At 42.5% G+C, this 12,304-nt stretch overlaps 1 long non-coding RNA gene across 1 annotated transcript in view; it reads left to right on the forward strand.

Moving 5' to 3' along the window:
* Positions 1-11,936, forward strand: part of LOC138853630 (uncharacterized) — a 128,322-nt gene extending 116,386 nt beyond the window's left edge. The window contains exon 3 of the long non-coding RNA XR_011392821.1: positions 11,782-11,936. This is a non-coding gene — a long non-coding RNA (uncharacterized lncRNA). The remainder of the gene's footprint in view (positions 1-11,781) is intronic.
* Positions 11,937-12,304: the final 368 nt, after the last annotated feature.

Genomic DNA, 12,304 nt, shown 5'->3' on the forward strand with positions numbered 1-12,304 from the left:
TAGGGAGGGAAAGGAGAAAGTGAATAAATGGTAAGACCGAGGAGAGGGGGGAGAGAGTGGGAAAGAAAAGAGAGGGAGAGGAGAATAGAGAGGAGAGAGAGAGAGAGAGAGAGAGAGAGAGAGAGAGAGAGAGAGAGAGAGAGAGAGAGAGAGAGAGAGAGAGAGAGAGAGAGAGAAAGAGAGACAGAGAGAGAGACAGAGAGAGACAGAGACAGACAGAGACAGAGAGAGAGAGAGACAGAGAGAGAGAGACAGACAGAAAAACAGAGAGAGAGAGAGAGGGAGGGAGGGAGAGGTAGGGAGAGGAAAGAAGAGGGAGGTGGTAAGGGTCTTAGCAAGATTCCATTACGGTTCATTTTGAATTCAACATAGTGAGTGTTTTCTCCCGTTTTCTCTGTCAATGAAAGCGGTGGCCTGTTTAATTTTATCAAGGCCTTTGCGTTCACGGCATCGATTAAATTCAGTCCCTCTTTAAACCCACCCCGCCTCCACGCTGTCATAATAGCTTCGCTTTCGGGAGGAAAGGAGGAGGAGGAGGAGGACCAGGAGCAGGAGGAGGAGGAAGAGGAGGAGGAGAAGGAGGAGATGGAGGATGGGGATGAGGAGGCCAGATGTTGGAGGCAATAGCAGTTACGGAGACTGTGGAGGTCGGATGTGGTAGTAATAAGAGAGGTTTAGGTGTATATTTGTGGAGGCACGGAGGCGGGGAGCTCCCTTGTTAAGCAAGTGTTATACTACAGTTGTTAAGACGCGACTTACTCCATACTTGTGTGTGTGTGTTTGTGTGTGTGTGTGTGTGTGTGTGTGTGTGTGTGTGTGTGTGTGTGTGTGTGTGTGTACTAACCTAATTGTGGCTGCAGGGTTCGAGACTCGGCTCCTGGCCGCGAGTATAACACGTAGTGTGTGTCTGTGTATGTGTGTGTGTGTGTGTGTGTGTACTAACCTAATTGTGGTTGCAGGGTTCGAGACTCAGCTCCTGGCCCCGAGTATAACACGTAGTGTGTGTGTGTGTGTGTGTGTGTTTGCGCGCTCTTCATCGAACCTCTTCATAAAGCTATGTATGGATCCTGCCTCCATTATATCACTCTCCAGATTGTTTCACTTACTGACAACTCTGACTGAAGGAATACTTCCTAACATTAATAAATTTATCAACGTGTCGGTTCTCTGAACTATTCATCTGCAACCTACTTCCTAACATCCCTGTGACTCATCTGAGTTTTCTGCTTCTAGTTTTGACCCCTTGTTGCTGTTTCTTTATCAACTTTGTCAATTCCTCTCAGTATTTTTCATGTTGTTATCATGTTCCCACTATCCTTCTTGTCCTACAGTGTCGTCAGGTTGATTTCCCTTAACCTCTCCTCCGGGACTAGTCTTGTTGCAAGCCTTCGCACTCTCTTTAATGTCCTGACGTGTTTGAACAGGTGTGGGTTCCATACTGGTGCTGCATACTCCAATATGGGCCTGAAGTACACAGTGTACAGCATCTTGAAAGGTTCCTTACTTAGATGTCAAAACGCTATAGTTAAGATGGCCAGGCGTCCATATGATGCAGCAGTTATTTGGTTGATGTGCGCCTCAGAGATGTGCTCGGTATGATGCTCACCCCAAGATCCTTTTCCTTGAGTAAGTTTTTCACTCTGACATCCTAGGCTGTTCTCCGCCTGCGGTCTTCTTTGTACTTCCCCAGCTTCATGACTTTGAACTTCCTGGGGTTAAATTCCAGGAGAAAATTTTTCGGACCAGGCGGCTTGCAGCCTGTTCAGATCTCCTTGCAGGCTTACTTGATCCTCGTCCACTTGTATTCGTCTCATTAGCTTCACATCGCCTGAAAACAGGGAGTATGTATGTGTGTGTGTGTGTGTGTGTGTGTGTGTGTGTGTGTGTGTGTGTGTGTGTGTGTGTAAGAGGAAAAGATGGGGAGGGGAAGAGTGGGAACGAGGAGGTTAATTCACCTGAGAGGGAAGAGTATGCTTGTGTTTCCGCCTACGGCACTTTGATTGGATATGTAAATACGGCGGAATAGGGCTTGGCCCGCTTGTTTCCTTCCCCAGAGAGACTCTTATCTAACGATCCACTAACTTCTGCTTCTCCTTGTTTAGCTGTACACCAGGCATAAGCAAGGTTCTCTCTCTCTCTCTCTCTCTCTCTCTCTCTCTCTCTCTCTCTCTCTCTCTCTCTCTCTCTCTCTCTCTCTCTCTCTCTATCGTTACACAAGGTTTGACAAGGTTAGGTTAAGGATCCCTAGCTTTATTGACAAGCTATTTACAGGTTAAGGATTCCTAACTTTATTAACAAGCTAAGAGCTGTTACCTACATCAGCTCATTTGAAAGCATTTTTATTGTTATGAAACATACAAGTAGGGAACAGAATAAAGTTGGAGCCATCTGTGGGCCAGCATTTTCATCTAATCAACTGACTTTATCTCACTGACATCATAATGCTGTACGAACGTGTTCCTGACTCGAGTCATCCTGGGGATAAATGATCTCAGAAGAAGTGATGTTCTGGAGAAGGGTTCAGCCAGAGTGAAGTTGCTGCTTTCTGCCCGTCTTGTGCCCGTCTCTCTTTCTCTCTCTCTCTCTCTCTCTCTCTCTCTCTCTCTCTCTCTCTCTATCTATCTATCTCTCTCTCCTCCCTCCCTTGTACACCAAGTTGGTTTAAGTATCCCGCCTTATTCCCATTAACCACCGCTAAATCCCAAGGTAAAATACTCTCATTGGTTACTGGAGGTAAGCTGAACTAAAGTAGAGTTTCGTTCACCCTAGCCAAACCTCTTTCCCTCTCCACCTCACATCTCCCACATCTCCATTCTCATTTCCCTATCCACTCCCCTCCTCATCTCTTACTACATCTATCCTCCTCTCTCAACTCCAACTCCATCTGACTTTCTATCTTGCCATATCCACCTCACCTCATTTCTCTATCTCCTTCCCACCCTATCTACCCCACTACTCCCTGTATCTATCCTCCCTTTTCCTTATTTATCCATCAATGCTCCTTCCCTTTCGTCCTATATCGTCCCTCTCCTCCTTACTTATCCCTCTATGTATCCCCTTCTTCCCGTATCTTCCCTCCTTCCTATGTATCGCATCGTCGCCTTACCTCATTAAGTGTCTGCTCCCATGTATCCATAGCAAGATATCCTAATTGAGGAAAAAGAGTTTTTTGGGTCGGCTGTTACATCTACGTGTAAATATCAACATTTTTGAAATAATATTGGCAGTAATTTGGTCGTAATGCAGGTGGGAAATGGAGGAAAGCGGTCATTACAATTCCTCTTTGTAACGTGGCCATTCGAAACCTCGCTCTCCAAATTTGGAAACGACTTGGGTAAATGCAAGTTCACTCTGTTTATTGCGTTGATCGCACCATTATGGACGCTCGCAAAAGTGCAGTATACGGAATCTGACGCATAGGGAGAGGGTCGGGGGGGGGATGGGTATGCCATTATACCTGATCATACTCGCCACAATAAATATGATCGACAGGGAGTGAAAGTGGGGGAAGGGGACAGAGAGATGGACCAGAGGCAGGAAAGGTGGCGGGGATGGGCGTCACCCATTCTCATGGTCTCTTGCGAAGAAGATGGGGGGGGGGGTGACCGGCGTATTTCTCCTCTTCTCGATCTTAGGTTAAGGGTGGAGGGACCTCTTTTTGACACTGGAGGGCGGGGGACCTCTTTTAGTCTCTTTTTGATATCAGGAGGGAGGTGGATGGAACGCTTTTTAGTCTCTGGAGGAATATAGAGGGTTCTTGTCATGGTCTTAGAATACATCAGTGGATTCGGTGTTGTCTGAATTAGAAAACATAATGAAGACAGAAATGTGTGGAGACAAGGAAGGAGTAAGAGTGGAAGAAGATGGAAGTTGTGCCGGGAGGGAGGTAAGGAGGGAGGGGTCACTGGAGCAGAAAAGGAGAGACACGACAAAAAAGGAGAGGGAAAGGAATAGAATAGGTCAGCTGTGGCTGAGGAGGATGAAGGACCAAGTATGGGGCAAAGATGGTGTCACTGATAAGCTCACAGACATGATAGCTTCCTGCCCATAATCACCAGAGATAAACTGATAAAAAGGCAAAACAGAAATGGGAGAAAGGGCAGGGAAGGGGGCGTTAATAATAATATTCCCGTTCCCCGAAGTAATTCCATTTCGTTTATTCCAATCATAAGCCTATAGGCAGCAACTTAATTAGTGAGAAAATGAGCTAGGCGGAGAGAGACAGAGAGAGAGTGAGCCAGAGTCAGAGAGAGAGAGAGAGAGAGAGAGAGTGAGCCAGAGTCAGAGAGAGAGATTATAATGTTAGTGCCTACAACAAGCCAGGGCGATGGCGATATTATCGGACGGTCGACACCATTTATCCCCTCACGTGCATTTCCACACGAATTAAAAACAGGCTGCACCTCCCATTTTTCAAGATCTCGCGCCAGTAAAAGAGCTCGGGTATTGAATTTCTAAAATGTAATCGAGTCATTAAGTTTTATGCAGGACATAGTGTAAGCTGGGAATGTTGATGACGGTAGTGTTCCGCGAGCACTAAGAGGCGATGTCCAGGGTCCTGTGTAGTGTACTGCTGCTCTCTGCTCATGTGTGTTTGTGTGTGTGTGTGTGTGTGTGTGTGTGTGTGTGTGTGTGTGTGTGTGTGTGTGTGTGTGTGTTTGTGTGTTTGTAATTATCAGAGCATGCCTGTTTCTTAGCTTACGACTACTGACGTGCAATGTCTCTAACGCAACAGTTGTTTTATGCCCCATTATAGAGCCTGTTTCAGCTATGTCGTTGCTCAGCACATTCTGTTTCACAGCCACTCTTAAGCTGAAGAAGTGTTGTCTGTCATACCTATCTCTAACTGGGGGAGTGTAGTTCTCAGCCATGTTCTCTTAATTTTGCTACATCTCTGAATAATAAACTCTCCTTATCTACCCTCTCTATTCCCCGGATTTATTATTATAATCAAGGGGGAAGCGCTAAACCCGGAGGATTATACAGCGCCTGGGGGGGGGGATGTGGAAGGCATTCAGGCTTAATTCAGGGAACTGGAGCACAGATCCAATTCCCTAAATCAAGAGCCCCTCACCAACATCAAGGAACCTTCCTTGAGGGGTCTATTCCCCGGAGCATTTTGTATAACGTAAGCTTATTCACTCTTGTTCTTCGATGCTCCATACGTTCTAATTCTCATAGTGTTTCCTCAGTGATCATTCCCCTTAACTCAAATACTTGTCCTGACACATTTCTTTATATTTTCTCAAGCTTTACTTAGTGTGGGTCCTACAATGGGTAGCAAGTATGACGCATAAAGTGTTTTGAACGAGACTTGTCAGAAAGGCACTTTTACGTTACAAGCAGAACCTATGAGGCTGATGTTATTATGCTTAGATATTCCTCAGGTGTCAGGTTTGTGGTTGAGGTTATTCCATTGTATTTTTATTTAACTGTTTCTGGGAGTTTTTTTTTTTCTCACTCCCATTTCTCACCTTTGTTACTTTGCTTTGCCTTGGAGTAAGTTCCTGAATCCCTTCATCCGACCATTCCTGAAGTCACCCAGGTATTATCAGACTTCTTTAAACCCCTTCGGTTTGCATTCTCACCATCTTCGCATTATCAACAAATAATATCTCTTAGAAAGGTCATTATTATATACCTGGAACAATACAGGTCCTTACACTGATCCCTGTGGAACTCCTTCATATTCACCTGATTCTGATGCCTTTGATGTATCAAATTCCATTAAGAATTCCATCTCCTCCTCACCAGTTTTTTCAAGGAATAATTGTTTTATTTGCTTCAATTCAACTTCATCTCGTACTTATTGATGAAAATAAATAATTATTTAATAATTACGTTTCCTGTACGTGAGTCTCGCCTATTCCCCAATTTCCTCTTTCTTATTTAGTTTTACTTTCAAGAAACAGCAGAGTCTAGGCACGGCGATCGTTTGTGCCAATGGACATTCCGTAATCAATATTACTTACGTTTGTCTCACTGTAGGAGAAAATAAAACCCATTTTCGCTGGTTCATCGCTCCTTCTTTCTCTCGTTGATTCTTTAACATGCTGCTTTATAAAGTTTGGGCCTCTACCTCGGTCCCAGTATTCTCTTTCTATAGCTCCATAGTAGATATACGAAATATTACTAAATTATCCCATGCTCTCATTGTTGCCTCTACAATTTTTGTCAATATTTATCACTGCTGCATTGATTTTTGTTATAATTCTCTCTGGATCTACTGTTATTTGTTGGTGATGTGTGTGTGTTTGGGGTGTGTGTGTGTGTGTGTGTGTGTGTGTGTGTGTGTGTGTGTGTGTGTGTGTGTGTGTGTGTGTGCGTTTCGTAAAACAAGAAGCTATTGGATTTGAGCTTGTGAGCTGCACGATCCACCAACAGGAGATAGTGACTGTTTCCTGAATTGTAGATGAACTTTTAAATGGCCAATGTTTACCTTTATTGCGCACCCTAACCATTTGTAGCTCCCTCCTACCTTAGGGTCAAATGAATAGCTGGGGAGGAGGGAAGGGAAGAATCCTCATTGTGGGAATGTTGATCTTGTAGTTACTTCCCTTCCCTGGTGTGCAAGAACCCGGGAAGATTATTCTGTTTAGTATTGAGCGTGAGTCTGTTTGTTTTCCATGGAACCTATGGAGATGAAAAAAAAAATCAAAACCCTTTCTCATTTTAAAACTCAAAGGTTGACAGCTTTCTCTAAATGGCATTTTCGTTATTTAGAGTTACAGTTAATTTAGGTTGGGCTGGGTTTGGTTAAATGACATGAACATGTAAACACATATATTTAACCACAACAAAATTAGGAAAACACACGACTGGTAAAAGTGAACGAGGAAAGTAAGAGGCGATAAAAGATTTATCTCTCTTAGAGCAAGAAAGCGTTAGAAAATCTATTCACAAATAACCCGCACATAAGAGAGGAGGAGGAGGAGGAGGAGGAGGAGGGGCGTACGACGACGTTTCAGTCCGACTTGGACCATTTAGAAAGTCTTGGTACTGTGCCTTTCTATGTTTTCTTTTAGAAAATCTATTTTCAAGGATGTTCATTTAGCAGTTCATCCATCCTTTGTGGCTAGAAGTGGAGAAACAGGTCTTTGAGGATGCTGGAAATGGGGTTCCTTCCTCTTATGGGGGCCTTTCACTCATTGACTCTGTCTCTTCCCCATTCCCCCCGTCAGTCCCTTCCCCCCACTACTTTTATCTTACTTCCCCCTCCCCCTCTATTTTTTATAGCCTTTGACCCTACTTGTATCTGAGGTAAAGTTTGGTTTCCTTTTGTGTTGAGAAGAGGTGATAATTTTTTCTAGTTTTTATAAGACCCCAGATGAGAGGAGAGAGAGCGAGAGAGAGAGAGAGAGAGAGAGAGAGAGAGAGAGAGAGAGAGAGAGAGAGAGAGAGAGAGAGAGAGAGAGAGAGAGAGAAGAGAGAGGGAGAGGAAGAGGGAGAGAGAGACGTGACGATACCAGGCCCCAACATGTCAGATAGAGACGTCAAGCAACGCAAGAAGTGGCTTAAAAAAAAAAAATCCAAGAATAAACACCACTATCTTTTTATTCCCTCCTTTAGTATCGTAAATATTTTATTGTGTTACCTAGCCCCTCCTGACGGCGTCTCATTCACACTCATATCTGTGTGTCATAACTCTCTCTTTCTCCATGTGTTTTGTACATTCAATATTAGTATTTTCTTTGTTGACTCTCTCTCTCTCTCTCTCTCTCTCTCTCTCTCTCTCTCTCTCTCTCTCTCTCTCTCTCTCTCTCTCTCTCTCTCTCTCTCTCTCTCTCTTCCACCTCTTTATTTACACAATTCCTCCTCCTCCTCCTTGCCTTCTAATACCTCTCATTTCTATGCTAACACCTCCCTGTCCGTATCTTCTACCACCTTTAATTTACCTCGTTTCTTTTACCTTAAGTGTTGCTCTCTCCTTCGCTCCCTTTATTGTCTTCGATATCTTTCCCCTTTCCACTTTCGAATTGTATTTTTTTATATCTTTTCCCCTTCCTACCGCTTGCCTCTCCCACCTCTCTCTTTTCTCTTTTATTGTATTCTGCGTTCTTTCTCTTCTTTTCACTTCTCTATTACTTTCTTTTTTCTTCTTTCTCGTCCTCTTCTTCTCCCACTGGCCACTCTCTCTTCCTCTCTCGTCTCCCTGTTTTGCACACACATGCTGATTAATGAGCTTTCGCTCTTAATTTCTTTAATTCTTTTCTTATTCTCTTCTTTTCTTTTCCCTTTAGCTCTCTTTTCTTATTGTCCTCCTCTGCTCCACCTTTACTTGGTCCCTTCTGTCTATGTCTCTCCTTTATTCCCTTTCATACGTAACACATTAACTAATTATCGTTGTATATATTTTTTTTATAATTCCATAATTTCATTTTTATTGTTTTATTTTTTATTTCTTTTCCACCATTTCCTCTATTGTATTTTTCTTCCCATTCCTCTTCCCTTTATTCATGTTTCTTTTTTTCCCTTTTTCTGTCTCCAGACGGTATCAGTATTAATTTTTTATAATTATTTCGTCTAATTTATTATTCTGTCATCGCTCTCACTCGTCACTACCTATTTATGCTCTCCCTCTTCCTCTTACTCTCCCTCTTCGTTTTACTCTCCCTCTTCGTCTCACTCTCCCTCTTCCTCTCACTCTCCCTCTTCCTCTCACTCTCTCAAATTCTTCCTCCTCTTCCACCGTCTCCTTTTCTTTCCCACATATTTTATTTCTTCCTTCTCAATTCTGTCCTTCTATCATCTTTTCTACCTTCCTTCCCTTCCCCCTCTCCATTCCTCGCTTTTCTTCCCTCTTCAATGCTCCCTTCCTTTTCTCTCTCCGCTTCTCCCTCCTCTCTTATCCCTGCTTATTTCCGACTCTTCACCCTCTCCTTCCCACTCTTCCTATCTCTCTTCGTAACTCCCTCCCCCCTCCCTCCCCCCTCCCTCCCCCCTCCCTCCCTCCCCTCCCCTCCCCCTCCCAACAACACCGCCCCAGCTTCACACAATATCAATGTTCAATTTTATATATTTAATGAACAGTTCGCTCAGTGATGTGCAAAGTTAAACCAATCCCAATGTCAATATTTCATATCTTTATGGTAATTAGTATGTATGCCCTGTCAGCTGACTAATTTAATATATTGCTACTCAAACTGTCAGTGGCATCGCGCATGGGCGTTCCATAAGCAATTCTCGCCTCGTTTTGCTGGGAAAATGAGTCAGATATTGTGTTATGTTGGAGGTAGCTGGTTGGGTGGGGGGATGTGTGTATGTGTGTGTGTGTGTATGTGTGTGTGTGTGTGTGTGTGTGTGTGTGTGTTAGAGTGTTTGTGTGAGTGCGTGAGTGGGTATGAGAGCATTTGGGTGAGTGTATGTTTGTGTGCATGTGAATCAGTGATCTTCCCAACCAGACAAGAGGCTCACATATGTGCGCGCGCGAGCATGCACACACACATACACACACACACGCAGGAGCTATGACTCAACCCCTCCAACCAAAAATAGGTGAGTAAACACACACACACACACACACACACACACACACACACACACACACACACACACACACACACACACACACACACACACACACACACACACACACACAGCCACACATACTTACATCCCCGCGTTGCATTTGTAAATTCATTCAAAGTGCTCGAATACTCTTGCACGTGCTGTTTACAAATCTGCAGTATTTCCCCCTAAAGTTACACCTACGACGCTTATGCAATTCTCGACTGGTGATTCTACCGTGCTTTACTGGCCTAGTATTAGCGTGTTCCGTTAATACTGTATTTTCGCCTCTATTGTATGTTCCCCACGTCCAAACCCCTCGTTGGAAAAATACAGGGTACATGTTGTATGGGGTTTATTTCAGTGCTCATACAGGTATCTATATTTTATGGGGTTCATTTCAGATAGTTCACATATTAGGTGCATAGATTGCATTCGCAATATTGGAAATCATTGTTGTATTATATATATATATATATATATATATATATATATATATATATATATATATATATATATATATATATATATATATATATATATATATATATATATATATATATATATATATATATATATATATATATATATATATATATATATATGAATATTTTATAGCAGGTACCTTACTGGTGGTGAGAGGCTTTTGGTCTAAGAGAACCTAACCCATTATCATAGGATTAAACGTTATTTTCTTCAATATTCCATGCGCATTATGACCATCACACTATGTTGTAGTGCGTGTTGTTTCTTCACTTCTGTCGGCTGTAGGTTATTCGGATCATGTGTTAGGATCACTTGCGAACACTTGCCATCAAACTAGTGACCTTACTTTTGCGAGTGAACAACTGTGGCGACTATGACACAGAACTTTCAAGAGATGTAAATGAGAAATGCCTCATCTATACCTCAACAGAGAAATATTAACATTCCTTAAGTAAACAAATTACTTGCCATAGGGAATGAAGTCCAACGTATCATTAACTGACTGTAATGAGATTAATAAGAATAGCAGAGAATACAGACTGAGGAGAAAGAAGGATCACAGATGATTCGATTAAGTTATGCATGCCACAGAAAACACTTATAGGTCTAGTTGAGATGGACAGGGAGAGTGTGGTCTAATTGAGTGCGTCAGGGACAAGGGAATTTAGACGGAAGCTGAACACACAGATGAACCACAGGCAAGCTAGACAATACTTCCTTAGTGCTAATTAACAGAGTGAGTAAGGTAGACGAGATGATGGCGGTTGCAGGGAACCCATTATGCAGCTTCAACAGTAGAGACGACTCAAAACGGAAAGGAGCAATCTATATCAGTTAATTGTAGATTAAAGGCGGTGTCAAAACGTAAGACTCGTCCTGCGGAAGCACAACCTGGTTTTAAAACACAAATCATGAAAGCATCAACCAACTGACAGACTATTTCACAAGGGTTCTTTCATTTCATTCGCTGGCCTATTTGAAGACTCTATTGTTTCCTTCCTCTCTCCCCTTGCTCCTCTCCCTCCTGTTTCTCTACACCCAACCACATCAAAAAAAAAAAAAAAATTAGGAAAAACCTTAATATGCAATTTGATCACAACGAAAAAAGAAATTCTAAGTCCTCTCGTAATATATCGATCACAGTCTGCGCCCTGTGGACATGAGAATGTAATTGATTTTATCACAAACACGGATGTGTGTGTGTGTGTGTGTATGTGTGTATGTGTTTATGTGTGTGTGTATGTGTGTGTGTGTGTGTGTGTGTATGTGTGTATGTGTGTATGTGTGTGTGTATGTGTGTGTGTGTGTGTGTGTGTGTATGTGTGTGTGTGTGTGTGTGTGTGTGTGTGTGTGTGTGTGTGTGTGTATGTGTGTGTCTGTGTGTGTGTGTCTGTGTGTGTGTACGTATTTATTTCGATAAATGCATATATGTATGAATGCACATATAAACTGCCATATGACTAGTACATTTCCAGTAATATAGAATGAATTATACATTTTTTTATATAAATGCTGCAGCATTCATTACGTCATAAGAATAAATGCCCTCAATAGAACCATTTATAAAAAAAAGGGTATTGTCATTGTTATTATTTTAATACGACGAAATTAATATTGGCGTTATTATCTGAATGCTTTTAAGCTCATTCGTTCTCTCGTTTGCTGTACATAACCCACAGATGCTGCATTTTTTACGACTAAATCAATAGGCTCGTAGCTACGTCTATTTTTTTTTACCATGGTTCACTTTTATTTTTTACTAATAGTGCTTTCTCTTTGTCATTTCAGAGCCAGATGCGACCACTCCCGCGTGAGTATGTTTGCGTAGATGCTGCCCAGTTGTGTGGTGATTCAGCTCGCGAGGCATTTTCTGCTTTGAGGATCCATTTTTCTGTATTTGTTATGACTGTTTGGAAGAAACTTGCAGTTCTGAATCAAGCGAATAAATAACTGGTTTAATTTTTTTTTTCACTCCTTCGCTCCTGGATGGATGGATGTAAATGCACAAACACGGACACAAATGCTAGCTCACATGCACAAGCTCGTTCACACACATACACACAGACATACACTTCTCCCCGTTCTAAGATAAACAGAACACGAACTTACCTTCCTGTTTAATCAAGTGGTTGCCAATTTCGCTCATTTGGTCGCTAATTCCTCGTGCAGCGGCAGTCTGGCAACAAGTTTAACTACGTACAACTGTTTCATGATACTTCATAACAACTCTCCTTCCTCACCCTTCAGTAAGTTTCCCCTCTTCCCTCCCTAACTTCACCTCCCCTCTTTCGTCCTCTCCTCCCTACTTTCT

Source organism: Cherax quadricarinatus, chromosome 36 (assembly GCF_038502225.1).
Source record: "Cherax quadricarinatus isolate ZL_2023a chromosome 36, ASM3850222v1, whole genome shotgun sequence".
Lineage (NCBI taxonomy): Eukaryota > Metazoa > Arthropoda > Malacostraca > Decapoda > Parastacidae > Cherax > Cherax quadricarinatus.